The sequence below is a fragment of the Meleagris gallopavo genome, chromosome 3 (assembly GCF_905368555.1).
Source record: "Meleagris gallopavo chromosome 3, MGAL_WU_HG_1.1, whole genome shotgun sequence".
NCBI classification, from domain to species: domain Eukaryota; kingdom Metazoa; phylum Chordata; class Aves; order Galliformes; family Phasianidae; genus Meleagris; species Meleagris gallopavo.
The window spans coordinates 9,842,549-9,868,576 of NC_139406.1; the positions used below are offsets into that span (position 1 = coordinate 9,842,549).

At 42.0% G+C, this 26,028-nt stretch overlaps 1 protein-coding gene across 1 annotated transcript in view; it reads right to left on the reverse strand.

Annotated features, from left to right (window-relative positions):
- The window catches only part of LOC100551407 (uncharacterized), a 135,557-nt gene that overhangs the window by 51,557 nt on the left and 57,972 nt on the right, over positions 1–26,028 (reverse strand). Inside the window, exons 2-4 of the mRNA XM_085220202.1 lie at positions 4,961–5,084; positions 3,271–3,470; positions 51–284 (exon numbers count right to left, since the gene is read on the reverse strand). The gene's annotated coding sequence lies outside the window, so the exon portion shown is untranslated. The remainder of the gene's footprint in view (positions 1–50; positions 285–3,270; positions 3,471–4,960; positions 5,085–26,028) is intronic.

Genomic DNA, 26,028 nt, shown 5'->3' on the forward strand with positions numbered 1-26,028 from the left:
CCCCTATATATCACCTATCCTCCATTTTACCCCAGAATTTATCAGCTTACCTCATGCTCTTCGACTATTTAAGTCACTCCTTCCATCCTTCTTTATTTGACTCAGCTGGCTGCTTTTGGCTTCAACATCTTGATGCCTGACTTTATTATTTTCCACTTCTTGATGCTGTCTGAACTATGATGGATATAAGGGTTTGGTAAATGGGCACGAAGTAGAGATATCAGCAGTAGGAATTTCTGCAGTTTTGTCTTGGCCATTCTGACTTCCTCGACATATTGTCCTCTCTGTGGGGTTAGAAATAAAATTTTTACTCAGAAGCAAAAGCATAGTTGCTGAAAGCAAACAAACAAAAAAACTGCTAGTAGAAAACCTGGTCAAAACACTGAAAACTTTCACTCTCGCCTTTCTTTTGGCTGGGGAAGGAAGCTGATGCAGGAGGTGTAGGAAGACTTGACTCCTTACATCAAGATCTTCCTGTATTTCCTTGAAATGAGGCAGCTCCAGGACAACTTGTCCATTGCTTAAACTGGGAAGACACAGCCACCAAAGGTGGAAGGAGTGGACAACAGACCTTTGGGACATGTCTGCTTGTACTTGTTGCATCTCTGAGAGCTGTCCCAAGGTAATACCTTGGATTTGCCCAGCTCACACTATTTAAAGAAGGGATAAAGCTGAGTTAAGTTGGGACTGACTGCCTGTGTGAAGTGATAGTGCACGATGTGAATGTTCCAGGAAGATGGATTAGTGGAGACCAGGATCCCAAATTCCAGTCTGGAGCCAGCTTCTGTTTCTAGTTACACAGACAGCAATGCAAAGCCATCTATCAACTCACGTGCAGGTTAGTACCGCTACCTCACACTGACTCAGTGCTAAATTCCTGCAACGGGAACTCAGGTGACCTCCCAAATCCAGATGGAAGGTTTTAAGAACTGAATTATTACCCGCATACCACAGGAGAGTAACCGATATGCTGAAGTGTCTTTGACTAATGTATTTTGTCTAACTTTTCATCTGCTCCAAAACTGTGTCCAATTTATCACTTCTGACAAGAAATAGGATAGCTTGTGTGGCAAGCTTTACCAGTTAAGGCCAAAAACAGTTTGTACAACATTATTGCCACCTGTATCAGAGAAGGAATAACCACTACTCCTCACACCATCTTTAAAGGGTAAAAATGGATGGCTAAAAATCTATATGCAAGTTTGCGGAAAGCGTGAGGCAGGGAAAATGCTGGCAAGAGCTATGCTATAAGCACATCTGTACTCAGAGAACAGACATTCACTATTTAAGGAATAGCTCCCTGATGCTCAACTTTGAAAGTGGAACAAACATTTAGTACTGGCTCCGAATTCTCCAGCTTTTGAGTTTAAAGAAACATGAAGCAGACTTTGCAGCGCTAGAGCCATTCCACACAGATTTGCTCACTGGGCTTAGCTTACAGGGCTACTCTGGGGATGGCCAGCCTTCAGGAGGCGGTCCTTGGCTGCTGGAGTTAAGCCAGCACAGGCTCAGTGTTTCTGTAGACCTGCTAGCACTTGGTTTAAGTGCTATTTTCTTAATGACGGCAATACTTAAGAAACTAGGTAAGAGTTAAGGACTTCCTGGAATCATGCAGGAGGCACTAGGGATTGTTAAAGAGGATGATCAAGGGACTTCCAAGAGGTCTTTGCACAAAGCCTCGGTCTCCACCCTGCCTTCTTCCTCCTTGTCAGGAACATGCTTCCTCTCCCACAACCTGCCTGGTGCTTTCTCTTGGATGAACTCGCTCCCTCCCAGCAGGAAGGGCAATAACAGGGCAGAGAAAACTTGTACAGGGCTAAATGGTCAGGCAAAGCATATCCCTCAAATAGCAGTAGGCATGCTAACCTGCCGCAAGGCACCTCTCTGGTCAGCTTGTTTCAATTACAGAAAGGGTGAGAACCGCTCTCTGAAGGGTTAGAGAAAGCATGAGAGCATCACTATGGAAAGCTTCTTTCAGCTCAGCCTGCACTGTGTTCCCAGAGCAAATCCTTTGAGATGCTCTCAGCAGTCCTACTATCATGTGCACGTCTCTGATACACCTCCAAAAGTTTAAGCTGGAAATTTAAGAGCTTCAGTGCTGAATAAACAAATAGCAATCAAAAACAAAACAAAACTAGCCCATGCTTTTAGGAAGAGATTTGCTCAGGCTCTGTTCTCAGTAAGCCCTAAGCTATGGGACTGCTGGCACTCAAAATAAAAGCAGCAGAATTTGGGGGGCGGTGATAAGAATGGGAAGGATAAAACAGTGAAGGAAGAAAGCAGGAGAATAAAGCAGCAAAGCAGAGAGAAAGGAGAGCTCTTGAAATCCTGCAGGAGGTGGGAGCACAGAGGAGTTCAACCACTTTTCTGTCCCAACAACAAATTCTCCCTGCTGGGATCTCATCAGCGTTACTAAAAACTCCTCTCCCACTGGTGCCTTCAGACCACCTAGCATTGCTGGGGATAAAGAGCAGGCAGGTGGGGATTTCAATCCCACTTGGTGACCCTAGACCAATGGAAGGCCCTGAATGTTGGCACTACAGCCTGCTTGAAATGTTTTATGTCCACCACAAGATCTCAAAGATGCACCAACGTACTAACATGCACATTCTATCCTTCACATCTGCCATCCCACAGCTTTCACGTGTCCAGATCCCTCTGTTCAGAGGCACCATCCATTTCTCTAAAGAATGCTTTCTGGAAAGGATCATCAAGAAGGCAGAAATTCATATCACGCAGAAAAGGCCTCTGCTTTGAGTAATTCCATGGGAGGGCTGACTGGGTCAGATTTCCTCCCCTCCTTGGAAAACATTTTTAAGATTATCTGTTGTTAAAGAAAGTTTTTCTACTGAGTCCATTATAAACTGGGCTAGATACATATAGGGAATAATAGGGCTGCATACTATATAAGGGAAATATTTGAGGTTTCAAAAGAATGAGTCTGAAGAAAAAAAAATCAAAAATAAAGAAATCTGAGAAAAACAAAACCCTTTTCCCCCACACTGTATTATTTAAGTTTTGAGCATAACAATTTTTTTTTTTTTATATTGTTTCAGGGTTCTTCATAATAAGGTCAAGCATCAAAACAAAAGTAATCATGACCATTGTTTTTCCACCTAAAAATATCAAAATGTGTCCTTTCAAATTCAGAAAAAATTTACAGCTAGTAAGTCCCTGAAAAAAAAAAAAAAATCAATTATTGTCAAAAGGATTAATTTGAGACAAAGTAGGATTTTTTGTTTATTACAAAAATGATTTGGAGAAAGTCACCTCCACGCAACTTCTCTAACAAAGCTGTGAAATGCCTTGTGTTGTCTCCCAGGGAAACTGTTCAGTAAACTGAAACCTCCTGGTATTGCAAAAGCAGGAAGACACTCCTCTGACCTCCACAGTTTCCACACTTAGAAAAGCATGTTCCAGTGTCACCAGAAAATGACTGCTCCTCCAAATGCAGAATCTTCCTCTGTCATCTGTCCAACAACAACAACAAAAAAAAGTGTTTGTATACAACTATAGTTTATCACCATTGGCAAACTAAAGCAGAAGTACTGAGACCGCCTTCTTTGCCCATGCACACATGTCAGAGCACTGCCAGGGCCACTGGGTCACAAATCCCAATCTCATCCAGTGTGAATCACTTAGCACATTTGAAAAATGCACTGTGTGGTGAAGGGCAACTTTTCATCCTCGCTCCCAAGGCTTGCACCTGCTGTCAGGTTTGTTGGCAGACTTTTCCCAGCTTCTCTCCTGTAAGCCCTGGCCAATTCTGCAGCAGATGGCCACAGGACAGGAAGGAGAAAGTGGGGTCAGAAGCCAGGTCCCACTTGTCAGGCATGTCAGTAACCAGGAAGCCAGACTGCATGTTGTGTCACCCAGCATGGGCGCTGCCTCACCTTGTGAGGACGTAAAGGAAGAGGCTGAGATTATTGTGCTTTCCAACAGCTCTTTTGCTAAGTCTAGTGCTTGTGGCATAACAGCTCTGAGATGCACAAGCTACCAACTCTGCTGCCTTCCTTTTGCTTCTCCTGTCAGGCTGTCTGTCTGCATGTACGAAGGAAGAGCTGGCACAGGTAGTGGATTCACTCCTTCTAAGGCAGGTGGTCCCTGCAGAAGGAGGGGACTGATCCAGGGAAAGACTGGGAAGCAATGTTTCAGGTTCATTTCCCATTTGTTCCATGTAAGGGCAATCGCACATTTATACTGGTGCAGCCCGGGTGGCTGATAAGGCAACACACTGTCACCTCTTCTTTTATCTGCTGCTAACATTTTTCCTTTAAAATTGGTCTCGGATGCAACTGCACTCATTATTGTCTCCAATGACAGATCTCTGGAAAATGGGAGGCACAGCTCTCCACAGTGCTCCAGTAGGTGACATTTTCATATTTGCAGTAAAGACATGACCTTCTGTTCAAGGTCTGTCCAGATTAGTTTTCTGCAACCATACTGCAGTGAACTAGGTTTATTTGGACCGATGAACTACAGTGCATCAATTTCACATTAACTGCTGTTCTAATCAAGACCGAATGGCTCAGAGCAATATACACAAAAGCTCTTATTCCCATTCTTGAAATCAGATGGCCATGCATGGCCCTACATACCTGAGGTGAGATGGAGGAGCAGAGGACAACCAGGCACTGCACAGGGCATACCTTGGAGAGAGCCTCTAGCACCACATTCTGCCTTGTACTGACATAAACATGACAAACATTCAATGACCTAGCAAGTGAAATACTCTTTTGAATGCCAGACCCCAAGCTGAACTGGCACAAGCCCTGGGTCCAGTCCATGCAGCAATCGGTGCTCTCACAAGCTGAATTCCCCTGGAACTGGTCCATGTCAAGGCCAGGTATCATTTCCTCATACCATCTCCCATGGGTGGCACACTCTGCAGCAGAGCTGCTGGAGCATGAAGCTCTCAAAAGCTGTTTCTGTATGTGAGAAAACCAAATACCACCATTACCTGCTTGCACCGTTTGTCTGCAACGTGCCGTCTGGTGCTCACCTCCCCATCTGTGCCATGAGCTCATCCTCCTCCCAAGCCACAGCATTCCAGGCGAGCCTCTCGTGCTGCAGCACAGGAGTTTCTGTAAACAAGTGGTTTTCATTACTGGTCAAGCTTAAAGAAAATAGTTTACGAACTTTTTTTTTTTTTCTCCCAAATCTTATATGTATACAATGTCTATATGTCGGAGGCTTGTTGAACTTTGAAAGCTTTTGCAGCTTTTGCTGCCAAATGGCATGCTCTTCTTTTGTTAGCAAATAGCACATACACATTTCTACTTGGATGACTGTAATTGGTATGCTGGTGAGATGTTTATGGAGGGATGTAACTTGCTGTGATTGGCGGACTGAAAACAAAACCAACAAAAACAAAAACTCACATGCCAATGAATGGCTTAGGACATTACAAGTACTGTTTTCATGTTTATCCCAGTGCTGAAAGCAATTATCCTTGGGCAAATCTTCAGCAGGAAGAATTCTGACTATTTGATAGTACTGCATTAAGCCAGGGGAAAACAAACTTGAAAGGGAATGAATTGATCCTCCTGAAGCAGAATTGGATGGGTGCTGAGAGGAAGGCATGTCTGAGATAATCTCTTGCACGTCTCGCAACACAGAAATGGATGAGGAGTTATTTATAGGGCTTCAAATGAAGAGCTGACAACTGGCACTTAACTATGCACACTTAAGTATGCATCTTCTTAAGTAACTCCTGCCTTTTACAAGCACATTTGGTTTCAATAAAAGCTTATAGTTGGGATTTTGTTTTTTCTTTTCAAACACAAGTCTGAACTAGTCCTTTTGTCTGCAGTTACAGCCCTGACAGCTGAAACCATGATTCACTTCATCATGGTCATTCATCTCATGAGACTGGGCACTAAAAATCTACCATCACCTTGAACAGAAGTCTCCTCCACTAATATTTAAGCACTTCAGCCTCTTAATCTCAATGGAAAATCATTTGTGACAGCTGGGGGAAACAGAACCAGGAGCAAGTGGTTGAAGGCAGCTACTCCACTGTCACACAAGGTGTTTGAAAGATGAAGTTTGCTGACTAAGGCCCTTACCCACCTTGTCAGACATGGCATATGTTTTTTGCACACAGCAGGATGGCAAACATCCTGGCCACTGAAGTCCAAACTGGCTTACTCAATTTGAGATTTACAGATTTAAGTCTTTGATTGCCTACTTGGTCCAAGAGGTCCAGTTTGGTAAAGAGCTAGAGCTGTTACTCACATGTTTGCATAAGGCAAAACTGGAGGAGCTTGTGGTTTTTGCCCTCCAGAATGAGCTTTTGCTTCTTGATGCATACATGCTCTAATGCTCAGACCAGTGCAAATCACTGCTTACACCGTGAAACAGGAGAATCATTCAAGGTTCCCAGCTCACCTCTTGCAATAGAGGGAACACAGGCATCAACAGTCAGGAGGGCAAGTGATGAAATCAATCTCTGTCCTGCTGACTCTGGCAGTTTCTATACCCCTCTACATCTCTTAGTTCATGTTCCTTCTCCTAGGAACTTCATATCTAGATGACCAAGCATCTTACAACCAAACTATTAATTCGATTATTTGTCCTCCTCCCTCACATCCAAGTGACATTTACAACTTCTAATTCAAAGAGCTGACGCATCATTGCCAAAAACAAAATACAAGTTGCAGCGAGCTTTCAATGACAACTGTAGAAATATGCCTTACCACCATCATCTAATCATCATTTCAAATCCCTGAGAGGAATTGCAAGCCTTTCCTCACACTCTGAGTGGAATAAATTTAAATGTTTGATGCCTGTCGTGCCTTATCTCCAAAGAGCTTGTTCATAATGCTTATCTCCAGTAGGAAATGTCACATCTTTGGCTTCAAAGCTGATGCAAGGAAGAAAGCTCACAATTTGTAATCTTTTCTTCCACCCTTCATATGGGATAGAGCAAGTGTGAACTAGTGTATCACAAGGCAAAAGACACAGCCACAGCTGTGGGCTATGTTTACATAGGCAGCAGAAGCTTCTGACGATGATTTTCTGATCATTACTGCCATCATCAAGTGATTCCATCCTGTGTACAAGTACAGTGTTCACACTAGCTGGAGCACCATTCTCCTATAGACTATCTAAGTAGAGCCCTGTGGGTGCCTGAAGCTGCTCCCTGGTTACATGCCAACTTCTATAGCTCATTTATTGCCAAATGTGAAAATATTTATTGCAGGACCAAGCTGGCCCTGCTCAGTTGAGCTCATGTGCTAATGCAGGAGTGGGCTGACATCCGTCTGCCCACTGGCAGAAAGAACCCAGGGGGTTCCTGGCACACATGGGGTGAGTGGCTCCAGGAGCTATGTTATATTCCCCAGGCTCTGCTTTGCCACCCATGGCTAAATCTTCTCTTACATCAGAACATGAGGGCTCCTGCTAATACACGCAAATCCAACACAGAGCCAAAGCTTTATTTCCCTTTAGCTTTTAACTTTTCTGCTTATTTTACTTTAATATTAACTCATGCCTGCTGTTCCTTAGGTTCTTTATGACCTCTTACAGCTCACAACTTACCTCCTTCTAACCCATGGCACTGCTAAAGTCTTGGTGGGTGGCAAATGTCCCATCTGCAGTGCTGTAGATAACACGAGGCTGTAAATTTTTCTACAAGATTTGTGTGGTAATTATCCCTAGGCAGCTCATTCAGCAGAATATAGTTGGAACCCAAGTGATGAGACATGCCTCCAGCTTTTGCACTGCCACCCAAAGTGATGTGTCTGAGTGTGGTCATGGCCCGGTGCTCACTGAGCTCTGATTGCTGCAATACTCAATCCCAATCGGTCTCTCTAAAATTGCTTACTATTTGCAAATATGTTGAGAGAGGCCCAAAGCAACAGCTTACCTCAGAAAGTTTCAAGCAATGGCATGGTACAGAAGCTTATTTCAGAGCTTGCATCTGTTTGTTCTAATTGCCTGTGTTATAACGTGGGCTGTTCTGTAACATACAGTAAAGACGCTGCCAAATGCTGCCAATACGCAACCCAGCTTCTCTGCTGAGCACCAAACTAGCAGTACTTAGCAACAGCTTGCTCTGAGAGCTGAAAGCATGTCCTGGGATCTGCATGCTATTTGCAGAGCATCGGCAATACTGCACCACAAGGCACGTGGGACAAGGCTGAAGTGCCCATACATATCTGACTTGGAAATACAAACTTCATCCTTCTAAGCAGAAGACTCAGAAAATGAATCTTCAGTTTCCTCTCCTCACCTTGGGCAAAGTAGTCACCACCAGAACCAAGCACCATGCTGCTTGGTTTACATGCTGCCAGCTGCTTTTTAGTGAATGAATGAGATGAAATAACACAAGCAGCCATCAAAACTGCTTTTCTGCCTTGAAGAAGTGATGTTTCAATGACAGGAAAGTCTTGTTGACCCAGCTATATTGTTTGCTATGTCACACACGCTGCTTGGAGCAGATGACAAACAGTATCAAGAAGCATCAGTCTGCTTGCTTGCAGCTCTTGGGAATACAAAGGTAGCCCAGGTCCCTACCACCTCAGATCTCTAAGCATAGACACAACTTGAATGAAGAGGAAGAACCACTACACATGGGGTTAAGAATAATATATACATTTTGAGTGTATGTGTGTATGTGTATATAGGTATGTATCTACACAAACACACGCTCCAGACCTTCTCTGGCACATCGCACTCTAGCACTTGGGGCACCAAAAATGATTACAGCTTAAAAGAACATTTTAGTTACAAAGTCAAGTAGCCTGAATTAAGTCTGTACAAACAGCCTTTATACCTGAATTTCTTAGCTTTAGCCTTCACCCATGTGCATTTTATCACTTCTTTTCTCCACACAAATCCACTGCCTCATTCACTGCCAGTAAATTAAATATTAGTCAGGGGCCTTAATAAGTTTCAAATGGCCCTGCTGTATTTGTTGCAGAAGTCATAACATGCTGCTGACATAGTGAATGCAGCTAGTGGAAAGAAAAATCACAGTCTTCTGTTTAAAAAGAAAATCAAAAAGTTCCCATAACTTCAGAATGCACCTGAAAGCACTGCAGTTCCCACAAAATGCTTATCACCTTATTTAACCCTAAGCTTCAAAAACTGATCACTTCATATTCCACCAATTCCAATGAATTACACTGAATTTTTTTTGCTTGCTTTGCTGAAATAGTAAGCATGAACAACAGCAATAAAAGAAGAGGCTCAAATGAGATGCTTGTTGGCAAGCAAACCAACTCCTGCCCTGAACAATGCTGAATGAATGAATTTCATTCCTCTCTGCTCCTTGTAGAACATTGCCTCTCCTCACTAGAGAGATGAAAGTGGTGTGGGCACCTACAGTAACAGCACCACCAGGTAGCCAGACAGAAAAGTAACTATGCAATTCAGAGCTTAAAAGGACAGCCTGCACAAAGTAAGGCCTGAGACCATGCAGCATGAAATGGAAACAGAAAGGGTGCAACTATAGAAGTAGTAACAGGGAGAAAAGCTTTTGTTGTTTAAGTGATTGGACCTCAAGTAAAGGTCATACAGACCACCACCTCAACTTTGGCATTAGTTTTTTAACAAGCACTATCAGTATCATCAGTATCTCCAATCAAACCTTAATAGGATGCCTCTAACATCACTTTCCAAATACTCTAGAATACACTGGAATAACAGATTTCTACTTGTGAAATGGACTTCTGAAAGGAATGCTTACACCATTCTACTTGAGTCAATGCAAGAACCCATAGCAAAGCAAGATCCTTCACACTCCTACAGAAGGTGAGGCAGTTTACAGAGAAAGGACGCATGGCCCAGACTGCTCCTCCAGGCCCTGAAGGGGAATGACCTTTGGCATAATGCTCAACGACTCATCTTCCAGCCTGCTAAGCAGATTGTGAGGCAATTTATGGTTTAAGTGGGGTGGTTAAAGTGCCCCTTTCCCTGCTTGCAGTTCAGAAGCAACTATCAGGTGAAGTATGTTCCATGTGACAACAGGAGTGGCCCTCAGCTGATGAGCAGGGACGAATTACAGGATCTGTGCCTGCAGTTTGACCCCAAGAACATCCACCTACCTGCTCAAAGTCTGGAATGAACATCTTCCAGCCCAAAGAACCAGGCAACTCTCACTGCCTGCTGCTCTACAGCTGCCATGACAATTTGGGTGTGTTTCTATAACCTAAGCACACTTTTTCCATGATTGTTGCAGTCTTTCAGTTTCCATGCACCTTCTGAACTCTGAAGTCAATTCATCAAGGTTTACAAGTCAGCTACCTACCACTGCTCTTCTCCAAGTTCACTCAGCTCTCTTCACATTTATGTACTAACACTTTCCTCTCCATATAAGCATCTGACCAGCACGACTCTTCTGACCAGCTCCTCCTTGAGCAGAGCAAGTTGGATGGGTCTTTCTAGCTAAAAACTTGGTTCCTAGTACCACCCCTGATTTTTTGCCAGGCCTAGTACAAGTCATTTTACATTCCCATACCAGTGCTTGCTCTCACGGTTGCCTGTTGAGGTTGCAAGGATTGCGTCTTTCAGCAAATAAAAGGGGAATTCAACATCAAGCAATAAATAACCTGTTTGTGAAGCAGAGACACAGAGCGCCTGTTCATTATGCAGCAAAAGGAGGAAAATGCCTTACAGCAGATCTGGACAGCATGTGGGTTGCACCTTATTTTCTTTCCTCACTGCTAGGAAAGGGCACAAAGTAAAAACACCCAGTATGTAGAACAGCAGTCAGCCCTTTCAGTACAATGTTGTCCTTCAGAGGAGAGGGGATTAAGACTTTATGTTTGCCTTTCTTCCTTAAACACAGCCAACAAGGATCTCTTTAGCATTTTTATTTTAAGAAGGATTTTAATTAGATTTGTCTTTCCATCATTTTTACTACCACGATTTACCCTGGTAAGCCACGAACATCACAGAAGGATCATCCTGGTATCGTTTGGCAAAATAAACATAGCCGAACTGTATGCCTCAGAAAGGACTAAAAGAACGAACTTATTAATTGAAATGTACGGCAATAATCCCAACATATTTGCTCTTGTTCTTTAACTCCACTCCATGTTGGATGAGGGGTGAGAAACTGAGTTCAACATGCTGAACATGTTTGAGAAGTCAGGGGACAGAGGGAACAAACAACCAAACCAGCCACCCTGCAGTCGGCTGCTACTCACACAGAAAAATAGGATATCTTTTTCGTCCTTGTGAAGTGCTGCTTCTGCACTTGAGACCCAGACAGATGGGAAAAATCCTTGCCAAGACATCCGTTTTCCTCATTTGTTGGGAGCAGAGAAAGGCGACTGCTGTGCAACCTTTACTGGCAGTCTTGCAGTCAGCTTACTCAGCGCCATTATTTGTCTGCTTTGTATGGGAGGCGGAGGTGTCAGCAGCACTATTTTAAGAAGGTGATCATTTCTACCTCATTCTGAGCACTTCTGTCCTCCATAGGTTTTGGACAAGGCATTTGCATTCTCTAGAAAAATGCTGATGGGGAAATCACACCTCCTGGGTTCTCTGTACACTATGGAGGATAGTGGAAGGTCGGGAGCCACTGTCACACCTTAGAGACTTCAACAATTCAAGAGAAACGGTCGTTTGTGATGATCATTTTTCTGCATTTGTGGAAGTGATGAATGTTACCAAGAGCTTCAAAAATAAATACACAAAAAGTAAACGTACTCCGTTTCCAAAGTTTCCTTTGGTCTGACTCTCCTGTCAAAAGGAGAAGATCCCAAAGCTGAAAAGCTCCACTCAGCTCCTGCAGCCATACCGTAAGCCCATCTAAAACTTCACTCCCTCCACACATGGCAGAAGCCCTCTTAGCTCAAAATTTTCCCACAGCTATTTGCTGACAACTCCTATGCTTCCTTCTCGTGCAGCCAAGGTCTCTCTTTGAAAAAGTATGCATCTCAGAACATTCTCATTGAGGAACTGGTTGTCAGCAGGCAGTCACCTCAGCATCTGAAAGCATGGTAGCAGCTTGTGTGCTCCCCGTCAGAATAAAGACAGGGCCCCAACAATGTGACATTTGGGTAACTTGAGACAACAGGAAGGTTTGAAAAACAAACCAAAATGACCTCTGAAAGTGTGATTGGTCAGTTAAATTCAGATTAATGATCTGCAGTGTAGAGATCAGCCTTTGCTTTATGTTTGCATAATCCAAATGGTGTTCTGGCTCCTAGGCACTGTCTCAATAAAAAAAAAAACAAAACAAAAACAAACAAACAAAAAACCAGAAATATTAAATAAAAGTAAGCTATTTAAACCCATAAAAAGTAAATGGAAAGGCATTTTCCTCCTTGGTTCATCTCTGTTTCATTGAAATTTTCTTTCACAGGGAAAAAAAGAAAAAGGCGCTTGGGTCTGTGAAGAAGTATTTGGAACAAGGAAATCCTGGAATTGAAAGAGAAATTGAACAATTGGGAAAAGCAAGAACCAGATGGTTTACTACAACGCTGGATTTCCTATAGAGATAGCTATCAACGATGCAGAAAACTCCTATGTTTCTTTGATTAACATACCGTAGGTGGAGGCCAAAAACGTCGGATAATGGTAAGTTTCACTTTCTACAAAGTCTAAAGCCATTTTAATAGAAGTGTAACCGCCTTTCTATTCATGGAGTTCAACAAAAAAATGCTTTCTTTCTTGAGACTTACTGAACACCCTCATTGTTTAGAAGTCAGGCCGGGATTTCATCATTAGGTTTGGTTGCAACCAAATGGGCAGGCAGCAGTGCTGTAAGCCTTGCTAGTAAGTACAGTTTTACAGAGCACGTTGCTCTTCTATCAACCCAGTGTGCAGATATATAGGCACGTCTTTGCATTACCACACACCCGCTCTTTTGAAGCCTAGATAGCCCCTGAGGCAAGAGCCTTGTGCAGAACAAAGCACATGTCAGCACTGACTCCCATTCTGTAATAAACACTTTATCAGTAATGAGACTAAATTGGAGCTCCACAACAAGCTTAACTTTGCTCCTCGGTTTTCACCCCCTAAAGAACAAGCTTTGGAGCTACATCATTACACAGGCAATAGAAAAGATAAGGAAGCACGCTTATGATGTAATTAAGTAAATAATGCCAACTTCCCAATAGCCCACTCCTTCTAATTATCCTGGAGTCTTCTTATCTTGCATGCGCCACTTGAGCACTTAAGATGCTGCCAAAATGCCTGTCGCCACTAGAACAAGGCAGCAAGTAGAAACCTTGCAGCAGAAACCTGAAGACAGGCCCGCATGCCTGCCGCTTGGATCCTGCACTATGTTCAGCTCCCAAGCTATCTTAAAGGAAAACCACAGTGCAATTTTGAAAAGGTGAAATAAATTAAAGAAGTAGTCAGAATCAGAGATTTCACAGGCAACATAAAAAAATATTTCACTTGCTACTGCTTTGAAAAAAGCAAGTGCTTTCCAACATTCAAAATCAAAAAGCCCCAATTGGAGGTTGTTTTCTGGCTTGGTCTGTTAGGGGACAGAAGGAATCTTTTTCCGGGGAGCCCTTAGGATCTGAAATTCTTCATAAAGTTAGTGGATCTTTTAACCAGAGACCTTCTTCAGAAATAGTTCAAGGTTTACTTCTTGTCCTTCGACCGATTTTATTTTCCCTCTTCTTTCGCTCTTCCCTCTTAAATGAAAGTAGTGGGTCTTTATACTTCTTTAAAAGCAGACAAGTGCATAAATAACCACCAAAAATGTACCTCACAAAAGTCACAGCAGTTATACAATTAAACATTTTCTCCCTCTCGTTATGTGTTTTATTGAGGAATAAATCAGGAGCGGAAGGCAGTTCTGTGCAGATAGGAATTTTACTGGGGGTGCAGATCCCCTGGGCTCATCGGGAAAATGAGAAACATACCCATAGATGATGCATCTCCTCAGGTGCAAGATTCACTAGAGCTAGAGAGCACTCCGTCTAGACTGAGATTTAACTTACTCATTTAAATCAAGCAAAACAGAACTGCGCTGGATGCAGTTGCATAAAATATTTCTGTGTTGGATTAAGGAGGATTTTACCAAACCCAGTGACACTGAAGAAACTGCAGGCAGAATGGCGTGTTGCCAAATCACAGGAGCTGAAAGGTAGCAAGTAACTCCCTAAGTTTAGGGAGGTTTCAGCTGGACTCACTTTATTCCTTCCATTTAGCAGAAATTTTCCCTCTCTCCTAGCTGGAACTGATGTGCAGGCTGACTTGACAAACAAGTTATATTCAAATCAAACACCTCCTCCTCTACTTCCACAAGTTGAAGCACACAGCATCAGTATTTCACCTTTCGTAGCCTTCCTTCTGCTGTCCTATTCTGCCAGCACAACACATTTTCTGAAGCACAAGACTTGAAACGTGTGCCAGTTTCTACAGCACCCTGCCAGCTCCCACATTCTGTAGAAAAAGAAAACAGGAACAACCAACCAGCATTCTATTTTATTTAAAGGTTTTGATTTTTAACTCAGCCCTCTCTGTTTTATCTGCTTCTGCAGTTCAAGATAATACAGCTAAGCATCCTGGTCTATGCAGACAGATGCCAGAGCATGACAACATGCCTTTCCTGAGGACGCCCTCCCTAAGTGTCAGGTTTTTCATGTGCATCTCCTGATGCTTTGTCCTACAGCCACCTGAGCTGCTCTGCACTGCCTGCCCAGTGAACTGTTTCAGCCCCTCAGCTCCTGCACGAGATCTGTGGCTTCCAGTTGAATAGATACACCCTGACTAATTACAAGGGTTTCCAAACAATAGATAATCTCAGGTCAGCATCACCATCAGGTTTTGAGTCAGGTTGCAGTAGCATTGTCTGGACAGAGATAGGCAAAGGCCCCTTGAAAAGAGGGGGATGGAAATAAAGATTAATAACCATCTTAAAACCTACAAAGACTGGGAGGGCTGGAACAAGTCCACATAAAGAGGGTGAGAGCTGACAAGAGAGCACAGTACTTTCAGCCATCTGTTTTGTTTTGTACTTTAAAGGTGCAGTAAAATGTATTTATACCCAACTCCTCAGTTTACAAGGAAAGCAGCTGCCTTACAGGCTTGAAAAGTGGCCTCAGTTGAGCAGCAGCTCTCCCCGCCTGGATTTTGGGGATTACACCTCACTCCATGAATAATACTTTCATTCATGGGGGCCAAAGTTTTCCATCTCTAGCCTCTACTGCCAATTAACATGGATCACTTATGTTCCCCTCCACTGAAAGTTAGCAAAATAAGGTCTGAAGTAGCAACTGCCTAAAACACACCTCGTGACAGGAACATTGTGTTCCAAATTTTAGGTGATTAAAATTACCATGGAGAAATTTGGGATTTGTGTCCAGTGAAGCAGCATGGAAAACAGAGTATCTCCTAACGGATCTTGAGGAAAAATACCGAGTGCTTTGATTTTCTTATAAAATACAAACTTCTAAGTAGTTTGAACAAAGCAACTCAGCAGTGCACGTTGGGCACTTGTGATTTGTCTAAAGAAATGCTTCAAGGAAGCCTGGCTCTGGGAGCAGCTCCTGCATTTGCTGTTCTTCAGTGCAGAAGTCAGATTCATCCTCAGGAGGAGCTGGCAGACAAGAGTGAGGAAAAAGCCTCAGCCTGCTCTGCTTTGTGCCTGCGCCCAAGTCAGCAGCTCCCAGACCCCAGGTGGCTCAGGCCTCTCTTTTCCAGTACAACATTGCACATGTTGGGTGCATCTCAAGCTCTGCTCTCGTGGAGAGCAGCGAGAACAGGAGATACAGATGAAGGAGAAGCTATCATTGTGATCCCTAAACAAACAGAGAAAGTATCAGCAACTAACAAGACCAAAGACAGAAGGGAGAACCAGGGACACAACGGATGTGATCACCAACCATTGAGTAACCAGGGTGTTAAGGATTAGGCTGCTCCAGCTGCACTGACTGCTCATGCTGTCATTAATAGTGCCTTACACAACTAAAGACAGCCTCTGTTGTGTAGGGTTGCTCACTAGGATTCACAAATGCAGCAGCTACAACACATTTGTCACAGCCAAAGAGAAACGTTTTTATAGCAGTAAGGAGCCATTTTACATAAAACACGCTTGAAATGCATGATCAGTGCTAATATTCTGTTGGAGGAGGAGGAATCCAGAATAGCAAGCTAAATACAGGTAAATACAAAAGATCTGCCTGAAGCAATTAGCAGCGAGTAGGATGAAAGGGAAAAACAGAACAAAACAGCCCCCATTTCTTTCACAGTTCCTCTAGATTAATTCAAGCCAGAAACACTCACATTTTCACAAGAAAGACCAACCTGTAACACCTCCAATAAAGAATGAAGCTAAGATAAATGCAGTAAGGTAAGCCACCTGCAACCCTTATACATGCAGGAGCAGATCTATTCAGGTGAGCAGGGCCAGCCACAACACCTGCAGGGCAGGCTCAGGCTCCAAGTAAATATTTGCCTTTCAAAACAAAAATAAATGTAAGGCTTCGGGTTTCCTTAAATGAGCATAAATATTTTCTTCTAGGAATTCTTGTTTTGTTTTTTAAATTAACAAAGAGTTAGTAGTGAAGTAGCTCTCTGAAAATACCTTCAAGATTTATTTACTTTAATCCTGAAACAAGGGTATCTATCAGCTACTGAAGTCCCATGAATAAACACATTTCTTAGCAGCAGCACTAGAATGCCATTAAAGAGCACAGATCCACCAAACCTGTCTAGAAATATTAATAGCTTTGTTTTCCTGCTTATTTTCCAGAATACTTTTATAAGGAGTCTTATTTGATTTTATTCTTCCTCTCTCATTCATGAGATTTCCTTATGCTCATTATTACTTATTTGGCATAATGTTCTGCTTTAAGAGACCAGCTGAGTGCTGTTTGCATATGGGGCATAGACTTTTCACTTAAGTAGAGCAGGGCTTTTGTAGATGTCACACAAACTAATTCAGGGTGAATAACCTTAAGCTTAGAAAAGTTGAGAGGGGGGGTACTTACATATCCCTTTTTGTGAGCCAAATCAAAAGTATATCATTGCCTTTTCACAACTTTTGCACTGGACCTCAATTCCCACATTACATCTTGAAGCTATCTCTGCTTCAAAACTTAGAAACATCTTGACTATGTGCAGCTGGGTTGTTAGATGGGGCTGCAATGCCCCATGTGCAGCTGTATCCTAAGCCCGCTTAAAGGGAGAAAGGAAAAATTAAAGGCAGGTTGCCCCAGGCTCTCTGCTGAAGAACTCAAAGGCAGCCCAGGCTTCAACTCCTCCTTGTCCAGGAGTTGATGCCAAAGCTATTTGCCACTGGTTGAAAGATTTCCTACACTAAGTTGCAGATCTTACCTCACTGATGTGAGCTCAGTGCATTGGTCCAGACTGGGCAGCAGAGGCACGTGCCCCTCCATCACAGAAGCAAAGATCAGTGGCCATAACCCAATGAGTCCCACCTGCCTGCCCAGAGCTACGCCATCCTTAGCAGTTGCAAACACCTAGAAAAAAAGAAAAAGTAGCGACTACACCCTCCATGATAATGAAGCATTCAAGGAACAGCCGTTGTTTATTCAAAGACCTAATAAGAGATGACTGTGGCTATTTTCTACTTAAAATCATTAGTTAAACAGCAATTGGTTGCAGATGGAGAACAGTCATTGTGTGGTATTACCAATGACTTGCTTCCTGGAATTTAAGGGCAGATACAGATCGGCAGATCTGCTCCCTCAAGCTGTAGGCACTGCAAGGTGTGGCCACACTCGGTGTTTACAAGCAGTTATCACTTCTCATCATGGGCTTTTTCAAATCCCGGGCATGTCAGCAAGACTTAAAAGTCTTGTGGAGAGAACAAGAGAGCAGCTTGGTTTGTCTGCTATCAATCAAGAACTGCTGACATGTTTTAACTATCACTTAGTAGAAAAGCTATCCGCTACTGGCAATGGTTATTTGATTATTCTCAACTGTTTTCAAAAGAAGACCTCAGCAACCCTGAACAGAGACTGACAGCAAGGCATCTAGGGGGACATTTTATGTTTCAAGTCTCCCAAGCAAAACACAAAAGAGTGCTCAAAACAACACAACAAATTTGGTGGGTAATGCCACTATCCCTGCACTGCCAGGACAGGTCCAGAGATGCAAGCTCAGTCTGTCAGGCCTATCTTTTTGCCTTAATACCAAGATGCGTGCAAGATCCTGCCCAAAATTTTCATCTGGTGCCTATTAAAAATGAGATCAAGCTAATTGAAACAAGCAGTGAGTGTTCTACCAAGCAGACATCTTCGGAAATCTTTACTGGCTCCCATAACATTGTGGGCCACAGTACAAAACCCCACTGCTGAACTCTTCTCTGCAACCACTCTCTCAGATCTCTCTGCCATCCGATTCCACAGCCCTCTAATTTTTTTCCCTTTGGTCCCAAGCAAGAGGTGTCCTCCCAGCTCAAGGTTGCCATGCTGCAAAGCATTCTGAGTTTGCAATGGTATCTGCAAATGACAGTGCTTGTAGAGCCTTGTAGGAACCCAATTCTCAGCATTTAACTGTATGGTATATATACAGCTATTGTAAGAAAGTACTGGTAGATCTTTCACCAAGTGTGTTTTCACCATCTCACAGAGCTTCTCTATGCAGCATGGCAGCCGGAGCACACAGGAATCACCGTACTTCTTTCAAAATCTAGTCCAGAGTTTTCCATCAAAACCAGCTGCCCAACAAAGTACCCATTGGTTTCCCCAGAGGGAAAGTTTGTCCCTAACCTCCATCTAGGAATAGATAGCTATAAACCTTCAGATAACTGCTGGTGCCCACATTACTACCAGGGCAGATGAACACATTGATAGCTCCTCTTCTTAGGATCCCCAGGCACTCTGTGACCAGTTGCTCACCCTGACCTTTGCCGTCCTCCTTCCCACCATCAGCCCTCGGGTCATTCAGAATGCTGATGATAGCGAAAGTACATTTTCCTGTTTCTTTTTTTCCCTTCAAACAGAAGATTCAGGGAAAATAATTTGATACCAGTTGCAAAAGACTTTGTTTAGTAGCATGCACAGCAGCTGATATAGTTAGTGCCTGGTAAGGATTACAGTATTTTAACTACAAAGTCTCATACTGTGAAATCTCTCCAGTGTCACGTTAGATTTCAATGTAACATTTAATTGGAGATCCAAATGCCGATCAAATTTGCAACAGGTGATATGCAGGATATAGCAAACTCAGCAAGATCACCCTGATTTTACATTCACATACCTCTTTTCTATCAAATACTATGATAAATATTGAGTGCTGTAATTGGAAATTTTTTCTTGTGTTTATTGTTTTGTATTATTTCTCAGTAGTAAACAGCATGAATTAATTCTCAGTTGTCAATAATAAGGAATATATCTGATGCTGCAACCCCACACCTTGGTAATGTTACTACATACATTAGCACTGCTTCCAGTGTGAGCAGTACAGTAGTATGGCATTTGCCAACTCATTCAATAGAATTATGATCAACCTGTTGATTCAGAGTGCAGAAAGAGAGAGAGATTATCTTTGAGCAGCAGAACTGCTGGCAGTGCATCGTGTGAGTGCTGTTTTGTGCAATATTATCTGCAAGCTTTTATTTTAGATTCACTTTCCCCCAAAAAAAGCAAGGCTAGACTTTCCTAAGGGTGAAATTTTATTGTAGATTTCTGTGACCTACAACTTCAAAATAAAATTCTATCTTTAAAGAGGCAGGTGCAAATACAGTAAGATTAGCGTATTAATCATCTGCTGGAATAGCACACCCTGGGAAAAAGGCTAATTAAGAGGGATTTGCAGAAGGCCATCTAGGATTACCTTACACTGAGAGCGGAGGCAAGACAGCTGGGTTATCAGTGTCTTTTGGAAGTTCTAATTAAGATTCCAGAAAACAAATTATACCAAGAAACTGAGTCCTCCAACTTCATCTACACTAGAAATACACTCTTCATCAGTTCTGCAAGCACTTTCAGCTTTAGGAAACTTGGAAGAGCAAAGAGTGTGGCTCTGTTCTCTCTATGACATAAACTAAGCTCCTGTAAAATATAAGTGCGGTGACTTCTGTTTACAACAGCATGGATGGAATACAGACTGGTAAGAGAAGGCAGCAAAGTAGTGCTGATATTACTAGCAGAAGCATCTGATATACTGGATTTGGTTCCCAGGTTTTTTTTTTTTGTATCAAATTACAAGGGCTGAAATCCCAGCTCTGTCCTTCTAACAGCAGAAGGTATGCATTTAGCCAAAACCACACACTCTCAAGTTCTTGAAGCCTCCAAAGGGAAACCAGAGAATGAGTACCTCCATCTCCTTTAACACGACTCTCCATTTGGAGATGCTGCTATTTACTTCAGACACAGGTGATACAGACCCTGCAACTGAGGGGGAGCTGTGTTCTCTCACTTTGCATCCATCACTGGACCTCCTATCTTGGTGTTATAACATGTATTTAGATTATATTTTGAATTGCTGAAGGATGATGAGAGAAAGTCATCAGCCATGAAGTTCAGATCTGGGTCTGACACAGTTCCACATCTGTTCAGAGAATGGGGATCACGAGGATGGGAATGAGGTTTTGCTTTGGTTCATTGCATAGAAAGCAATCAGCTACAAAACTAAACTCTGGAACCATCTCTGAATTTGTTTAGGGTCACGGCCTTGGGTAGGGCCTATTTATGGTAACAACTGCAACAGAAAGTGAAAGAGAGAAAGAGAAGATAAAGTAATTGCTTGAATTCCAGTAGCTCCTGGAAAAAAAAAAATGCTTTTGACCTTTATTCTCTACTAACTTCTACCTCTAACCTTTTACTCCATTTCTTGCTTTTAAAATACTGTTGCTGGCACAATGGAGTCCAAAGAAAAAATAGACTCTGGAAAATGTGTGAGACTCTGGGGAGACAGTTATTTACTGGCAGTTTCACAACCCCTGTACTTGTGATGAAATTTCATTCGTCAAATTCAGTGCGAGTTGGTGACAAGCCAAGCCTATTCTGCCTGCCTTTTAGCTCAGAAACATCCTTTGGTCTCCCACTCCTAAGCAGTGCTTTTATTTCATTTTGAGAAGCCTCATGAGGAAAAAAGAACAACCGGAGCTTGTAATTAAAAAGCCAGTCTCAACCTCTCATGGATGCAACTTCTTATTTTAGTATGAAAACAGAGGTGAAGTTTTGAAATAGCATTAACACCATTCATACTAAAACACCTTCCTCACTGACACTACTTCAAAAGCAAATACATTTAGCTGCTGCCAAAAAGAAAAAGCACAACTGTTGATTTTTGGTAGACTCACCATTGTCCAGATTGTCACCTAACAGGATTCAGGATTGAGCATCCCTCCAGTGAAGGATGAAAGCTTCCAGAGGAAGGAATGGATCTCACCTCTTATTCAAGTTTTTTAATGCGTGAGGCCTGCTTTGTGTAAACAGCTTGCATTGCATTCCAGTGGCAGGTAGGACAGTTCAGCTATTTGACTTCTCCCAGTTAAAATGCTTCTTTAACCCTGTTGAAACATTTTGCATGCCCAGGACTTAGGGTAGAGTTGCCAGCAAAAGCAGACAATTTATTTAGTTTTAATGGAAAAGAGAATTCAAAAAAGAGTTAAACTGATCTAACTTCCTTCATTGTTAGGAAAATACAAGAAAAAAAAAAAGTAATGATTTATTTTAGACAGCCTGAATAGCTGGAGACAGAGTTGAAATATGGTGAGGAAATTGCCACCCTAAACAAGTTCCTTTGAGCAATTTGATGATGTATTTTTTTCTGCCCGAGTTATGAATCCTTGGAATGTACATACCAAGGATCTGCCTGGTAATTTGCACAAACAGCTCTTCCTGAGGTCACAACATCTCTCTGTATCATAGGACAGAAAAGAAAATGAACATAATACAGAGAAATACAGCAGTGTGATTTGGCTGGGGCAGGCTGCCTAACTTTGTAAATGGATACGAGCAGTTCTGGTCTCTCCAGTGGCCCAAAAGCATATTTGTCCTACAACCAGCCTATGTGTGCTGTTCCACACACCAGCTGAGATTATAAATGTCCACCTGCCCTTCGCTTAAACTTGGGAAAGAACTATTTTAGATTCCCTGCATTCTCATGGAAGCATTACTGCTGTGGCATCTATCACATCAGGTGGCTGAGGCTGCACATCAGGTGATGCGACTGTCCTCTGTCATAGAACTCAGCCTGAGACGCTGAACATCCTTCTCTCATTCATCTCAAAGCTGCTTGGTGCCTACTGCACATTGAACACGGATCCCACAGCAGGCTTCACCATGAAACCCACCCAAAACCCCTGCTCAAGAGGAAACTATGAGTACTCAGCCTCCCTTCTATCAAAAGGCACAGAGCTTGTTTCTGAGACACAGGAAGAGCAAGGTGGGTGCTCTGATTTGTAGCAGTAGCGGATTAAGTTTGACACAATTCAGCATCCTAGCTAATTTGAGTTTAATCTTAGAAAATTAGGGCTTAAAGAAACCCTGTGATTGCCTAGAAGCAGGGCAGATATCCCTAGACTAACTCCAGTAGTTGTTTATATTCACGCTCTGGAAAGCATACAAGAAAGTAGTCTCTATCTACACTCAGATACCTGCTTCAGTACTTTAAACTCCTAGATTTATTTATTTATTTATTTTTGGTCTTAAAGCTAGCTAACTATTTGAAGTATTTGCTTCAAATGTAGCTGTTTTTTTCCCCTCTCCTATCATGTATGAAAAACACTACTTTTCACTATTTCTAGATCAAGTTAAAGTCAAAGTTAAAACTTCCCATTGAAGCTAGTAGATAGCAGACAATGCGGCAGAGTGAAAGAAATGGGAATCACTAAAAACACATTCAACTGTCAGTGCCAGGGCCTTCCATCTGGAGCTGAGGATGTGGCAGTATTTTGTTTATTTTCAAGGGAGAGGTTAAGCAGTCACTCAAGGGTGTGTAGGAAAAGCCTGGGGCTGGAGATTACCATGTAGCTTTCTAATTAGTCTGGAATGAAAATAGGTCTAAATCCATTGGGTATACAAAATATGTTTGCATACTTAGTAATTGATTGTAATTATGGTTCTCTATAACAAGGATAAATGCCTAGCTGTTGTTCTGTAACCAAAGGCAAATGGGTAGCGTATTTGTTATACTTAGGCTGACAAAACTTTTTAAAGAGTCCACCACAATAACATTCCAGGCACAGGGAGAGCTGTCATTCATCTGCTGTCTGGTAAAAAAAAAAAAAGAAAAAGAAAAAAGCATTACTCCATAACATCATCCTACTGAATAGTTGATTAATTGCAATGAATTACACATCTCACTTGCTGGAAGGATCCAGTGAACTACACGTTAGCCAAGCAGTCTAACGTGGTCCTACTTTAGCACTGTATAAATAACTCATGCACTTCAGCAGCAAAAGAACAGGCATACTCATGAGAAAATGATGGAGAAGTCTAGCCTGCACTTCGCTACACAGAAGAAATCATATAAAATTAATCAAGCTGAGTTTCAAAACACCTAAACACCGACACAAATTATAGGATGAATACATGTGAACTATCAGCCTTAAAGTACCTAAAACACTACCCCAGCTGTCAAGTTCCGATTTCAATGACGTGAATTCAATATACAGAAAGATTTTCTGCTGCAGAAATAGAAGTCACGCAAAAACACAACCAAAGTCTGGTTAGCAATTAGGGAAGCAAGGATATGCAATAATATGCTGAAGGCATTAGAGCAACCACACACATTTGCTTGTGCTCCCTCAAATTCCCTTCCTAAAGCCAGTTACCAATGCAACCTACATAAAAGGTAAACAGGACAAAATAGCACTTGAGGTAGTACACTGTCAATCTGTATGTGTGTGAGTGCTTGGTTTTCAAAGGAAGCAAAAGCTTAAGGAATGACAGAGTGTTCTTGCATGTATTTCTTAGGAAAGTTGACTGTGTGCATAGAATCATAGAGTTGCTCAGGTTGAAAAAGACCTTACAGGTCATCGAGTCCAACCACAACATAACCATCCTACCCTAACTCTAACAACCCTCTGCTAAATCATGTCCCTGAGCACCACATCCAAACAGTCTTTAAGAACATCCATGGATGGTGACTCAACCACCTCTCTTGGGAGCCTATTGCAGTGCTTAACAACCCTTCGTGTAAAGAAGTTTTTTTCCTAATATCCAACCTAAACTTACCCTGGTGTAACTTGATGACCATTTTTCTGAACTTAAGAAACCTCACAAATGCCTTCTGGGGAACCAGGGCTGGTAGTTTATTCACAGTCTTAGCAAAATATCAAGTTATCTGTGAAGTCACTGATGTATGACAAAGTAATAATACCTATAACATCTCTTTGTCATGCAGAAATTCCCTTTACAGGAGTTATCCAGATACAAGCTGATTCTGCACATTGAAAATACTGGGGATTTGTAAGGGACACTGCAAAAAAAGATGATCTGTCCGCACATAGGAACACCCCTACACACTTCATGAGCCAGCTTCTTTCTGCCCTTTTATGATTAAACTTTGGCAACAGATGTGATGGGCAGGTCTGGAAGGTATTAAACTTACAGGCATTCCCAAAGCTACCTACTCAAATTTCCAAATATTTGGAAGATTCTTGTGTATTTAAACATACCTTATTGCATTTCTGTGGATGAGTTCCAGATCTTACAGTATCCTGTAAGTGCTTCCATTTACCTCCTTTTTGGCAGCCTGTATTTTAGATTAGGTCATATTCACAATATCAGGGGTAGATCCTTAAAAGTTTCTGAAAGAGCTCAGTAAATGTTTTTCTAGGTGTTGGGAAAGAGCCTCAATCTTGTTTTGCTAATCTGCATTAATAAACTGCTTCAGCTTTAATCAAAGCTATTGTGAGTAATAAACATAAAGCCTCAGTCTTCCAGTGGCTAGCGTTTGTGATGACAGAAACTCCTAGGAGACGAATGGAGATCATTGGATCAGACTAAAGGAATGGATGGTGCTAACAGCCTAAACATTCCCTGGAAGGGGGAGAAGTATATCAAGAGCTTGCATTTCTAAAGGGGGGGTAGAAAATAAAGAAAACACCTCCCTGTTATTATAGAGCTTTTATTCTCTCATTTAAAAATGCTGGAAAATACTTTCAGAAGCTCAAAAGGAAGAGAGAGTAAAACACTATCAGTATTATTTTCACAGCTGGGAATGAGGTACATCCTAAGACCTTAGAAACCCTACTGCTTCCCTATCTTTTTATGCACAAGAGAAAAATGAGAGAAATTGGGTGGAAATACCCCCAAAATACAAGCACATTTTTCCTTTTTCCCAGAAATTGATCAATTACATAGAAAAAAGTTTTGCTGGCAGAGATTAAAAAAAAAAAAAAAAAAATGCCAGATGACTTGAACAACTTCATGTTAAAAGCATATTTTCGCTTTTTAGTCTGACTCAGTATCATTACCTGCAGGAAACAGATGGCTTTGAACACACAAAACTTCATTACTGTTGTACCACTGCTCTCAAGATACTGTGTTCATTTGATTCCACATACCATACATCTGATCAGGTACACTCACTAGCCAGGCAAGCCTAAGAAGATGCAGGAATGCTATTTTCCATGCTATCTGCCCACATTTTTAATATCTGAGAACAAGAAACAGACAGTTTTCACAGATACAACATGAAGAGAAAGGAAAACAAAGTATTTTTCTCCATTGAAAGGCTCCCTTCAACAGTGGAATAGGAAATTGCTGATTTCTGTCAGTTTGGCTTATATAAAAATAACCCAAGATATTTGAGATTAAACAGTTCTGTGCCCTAAAACAGCAGCTATTTGTAAACCCATGAAAGGAAACAACATAGATATGTTCCCATACTACATACTGCTTGGATGTGAGTGGCTCGTATCCCAGGGGAAATGAAAGCTTGCCGTTCCTAAATTAAACTGACTTTTTGTTAACTCTTATCTTTCAGGACAAGTCTGATTTTTCTTTTTATGTTCACCCTTCAGACTGCAGTTGCCATCAAATGGAGCTTTATTTATATACATATAAATCAAGTTTCAGGGGTCATTGGTAAAAAACAATAAGAATTTTTAGCCATTTCTTTCCCTCACTCAGGACAATACATTTTAAATTGCAATGTCTAACTCAGGCTTTCAATAATCAGTAAAAA